The sequence below is a fragment of the Mus caroli genome, chromosome 2 (genome assembly GCF_900094665.2).
Source record: "Mus caroli chromosome 2, CAROLI_EIJ_v1.1, whole genome shotgun sequence".
NCBI classification, from domain to species: Eukaryota; Metazoa; Chordata; class Mammalia; order Rodentia; family Muridae; genus Mus; species Mus caroli.
Window position 1 is genome coordinate 109,756,873 of NC_034571.1, and position 4,034 is coordinate 109,760,906.

Sequence of the window (4,034 nt, forward strand, 5' to 3'; positions counted from 1 at the left end):
ATTACTTAGGGATGCTTCCTGGAACAGGGTGTCTAGAGAAGCATTAAGCAAGCGGAGTGGAACTCTGCCTCTTCTTTTTCCATTCTAAAAATTATGCCCTAGAGACATAGAATACTCAACAGCTAACAATCCCATATCTAAACTACAGTGCAGTCTATCTTTGTAGAAATCATATTGATAAACAGGATATCTGCCTGAACAAGGGAACTGGAGAGTGCTGGCCACATTACATAATGGCCCCAAATCCCAGATTTCTGGATTAGTGCTCTAATACTACATAACAGATTGCCACAAACTGAGGCTCACAAATCACCCCATATTCATTATGTCTGTTTTCATGGGCAGGCTTAGTGGAGACTTCTTCGGGGCTCACAGCCAAGGCATCATCTGGTCTGTCCTCTCATCAAAAGATCCACTAGGGAAGATCTACTTTCCAACTTCACTCCCACTGTTGACAGAATTCATTTTCTTACAGTTGTTTGACTATAGCTATCTTCAGATCAGCTGCCTGCAGCTCTTCAGCACATGGGGCTCTCTCTTCCAATGGTAACTAGGCTTTATCATACTTAGACTCCGAGACCAGTGGTAATTGGGTGCCTTTGAGGTGGAATGGCCATACGACAAGTGAGTTTCTCTAAAATAACTGCATATATCATAAAAGGAGAGGATCTGGTGTGCTAAAATGTAATCTTAGGAAATGTCCCAATTACCAAGGAATTACCAAGGTGACATTTCATTTACATTTGATATACCACCCATTAGAAGCAAGTCATAGGCTTGAGCACTGGTAGCCCAACATCTCAAACTCCTCAAGGCACAGCTGTGCTTCAGCATCCACCCCATGTCCTGTGCTACCAAGATGCTCAAGTGAAAAGCCAGCTCCAACGAAGGCAGTGAGTGCGGAGCTCAAGACAGCACCATTGTTGCCTGCAATAGACTCCTATACCTGTTCCCACAAATGTAGAGGAGAAGATATCTATTCAGATCATAGGCATGATGATTGGGTAGTCACACCACACACCACAGTGTGATGTGTGCCTCGCACAACCACCTTACACTGCCAACACATTACCCTTCTGGCATGAAAAGTAGAAAAAAGGCTCCCCTAAAAGGCATCAGGAAAAGATAGATCTTCAGACCAAAAAGAAAGGGAAGGGAGGAGAGGAAGTAGTTTCCCAAGAAACTGAAGAGCATCTACCTGCAAAAAGATGAAAACATTTCCAACATGAGGGGGTGGTACAGCCTCTGGTGAAGCAGAGAAAGAACCCAAGTCTGATTGGCCATGTGCCACGTCTATCAGAGGCCCCTGGCTTCTTTTTTTTTTTTTTTTTTTTTTTTTTTTTTCTTTGTTTTTTTTTTTTTTTTTTTTGTATAATCCTGAGGAATGTTTTTGACCAACTGTGTTGTAATGCAAAGGTTTTAGTAGCTCTACAAAAACTTTTTTGTAGAGCTTTTTTGTAGAGGTAAGGTGAGAAATCCCTCTTCACCCCATTTCTTAAGCATTGGGGAAGCATTGTTGTGCACTGTGTGAAGGCTGCTAGTTGTTAATTTTGTACCCTCAGAGCACTGAGTACCATTCTGACTTTGGTATTATTATTCTTACGAATCATTACCTACCTCAGTATTCTGTAAACACTCCTCCTCCCTCACCTTTGATTGGCTTAATAAACATCTGATGGCCAATAGCCAAAGCAGGAAGGGAAGGTGGCAGAGATAGATACTCCAGGAGAAGAGTTAGGCAGGAGAATTCACCAGGTGACAGAGGAGGTCAGAGTGGGAGAGAGGTACCAGGCCACATGGCTGGACCTAGACCAGAAACATTCAGGTTAATTTATATGAACTATCTGAGAGTCTGCCCAGCTACAGTGCCTAAGCTTTTATAAATAAATGTCTCCCTGCCATTATTTGACAGCTAGCAGGCCCAAGACAGTCCAGGAATACTTAAGTGTGAGTGATTCTTTTAGAGGTGAAACCAAGCTCAGTGACGTGGTCCAGGAGGCAAATGTGCTTGCAGAGCAAACTCAGCACTGGAGTGTAAGCCAGATCACACAGTGGAGGGAGAGAACCAACTCCCGAAAGTTACCACCCGACCCTTATGCACATGGGAGGTGCACCTTATATGCTTTCTCTGTCTCTCTCTCATTCTCTGTGACTCTCTCTCTTTCTGTCTCTGTATCTCTGTCTCTCTCTCTCTCACATACACACACTCTCATACACACACACACACAACCTTAAAATAAAATTAAAAAAATTAATTTTTAAAAAGAGGCGACGCCAGGCATGGTGGCACATGCCTTTAATCCCAGGGAGACAGAGGCAGGTGGATTTCTGAGTTCAAGGCCAGCCTGGTCTACAGAGTGAGTTCCAGGACAGCCAGGGCTACACAGAGAAACCCTGTATCGAAAAAAAAAAAAAAGAAAGAAAAAAAAAAGAGGCAACATCATCAGCTCATTTATTATTTAGTACTTCCAGAAGATAATGGGATGTTGACTCATGGAAGTCATGGGCTGTGTTAGCTGCCATCTTAACATTTCAAACGTGAGATATTCCTTTTATATCCTATGATGCAAACCATACTAAATGGCAATTTAGGAGCGCAGAAGTACATTTGATGCTTTAAATTTAGTATGTGTGTTTATTCTTTGAGATTTTCCTACAGAATGTTTTTGTCACATTCTTTTCCCTTTACCTGTCCAACTTCATGTTGTTTATCTCTTGACATTTTTTTTGAAAGAAAGGAAGGAAGGAAGGAAGGAAGGAAGGAAGGAAGGAAGAAAGGAAGGAAGGAAAGAAGGAAGGAAGGAAGGAAGTCACTAGAAACCATGGAATTTGATGGATTTGTGTTGGCCAACTACTTCTGAGCAAGGGCTGTCACAGAGTGCGGCTGATGCACATTTGCTTCTGCCCTCTTCCAGCAGTTACCATTTGTAAACAGTTTCCTAGCTGTGGTAGGATTTTATGGATACTCCTCTTTCTTTGTGCCAGGGCTTTGTCTGGCTTGAGCTTGGACAGGTCGTGTGTGTGTGTGTGTGTGTGTGTGTGTGTGTGTGTGTGTGTGTGCTGTCACAGTTTCTGGGAGTCCATATGTACATCTGCTCCATTGTCTCTCTAAAACACTCTTTCTTTTAAATCTTGCAGCACCTCTGGCTCTTACAGTCACCTGCCTCCTTTTCCACATAGATTATTCCATGACATTTGGTCTGCTGCCTACAAACCTGGTTGTAGAACTATCAGCTACTTCTGCAGCATTATGTCTGCCTTGTGCTGCAGTGCTTCCTGCCATGACAACAATGGGCTAAATCTCTAATGCACTAAATATTTCCTTATAAGAGTTGCCAGGGTCCAAATGTAGAGTCCAAGGAATTTTGTGGAAGACTGGGGAATGGAAGTGAGCAAATTGGAGGAGTCAAGGCCACCACAAGAAGATCCACAGAGTCAACTAACCTGGACCCATGAGGGTTCAGAGTGGACTACCAACCAGGGATCGTGAAAGAGCTGGACTTAGACCCCCTACATATTTTAGCAAATGTGCTGCTTGGTCTTCATGTGGGTCTCCTAACAACTGGGGAGGGGGGCTCTCCCAGTCTCTGCTCCTTGCCATTTGATCTCCTACCCCTACCTGGACTGCCTTGTTGGGCACAGTGGGAGAGAATGTGCCTAGTCCTGCTGGGACCAAATGTTCCAGGGTAAGGTGGTAACCAAGAGAGGCTCCTTTTCTCTGAGGAGAAAGGGAAGGGGCAATGTAGCGAGGAATTAGTAAGGGTGGGGCTGGGAAGAGAGGAGAGAGGGGGCTGTGATTGGGATGTAAAGTGAATAAAAATAGATGGACGGATGGATAGATAGATAGATAGATAGACAGACAGATATAATAAAGAGTTATATGGACAAGGTGTCACTTAACAGCAGTAAAAACCCTAACTAAAGCAAGAATTAAACAGGAAGTTCTGAAAAGATGAAATGCAAATGGCTGAAAAATACTTTTTAAAATATTTAAGCATCCTTTGCCACCAGTGGAATGCAAATTAAAAGTACTT

At 43.2% G+C, this 4,034-nt stretch overlaps 1 non-coding gene across 1 annotated transcript; it reads left to right on the forward strand.

The window, feature by feature from the left end:
- The first annotated feature begins 974 nt into the window (after window positions 1–974).
- LOC115030547 lies at window positions 975–1,082 on the forward strand. Its single transcript, XR_003836127.1, has one exon. It is a non-coding gene; the product is annotated as a small nucleolar RNA U13 (small nucleolar RNA).
- The last annotated feature ends 2,952 nt before the right edge of the window (window positions 1,083–4,034 follow it).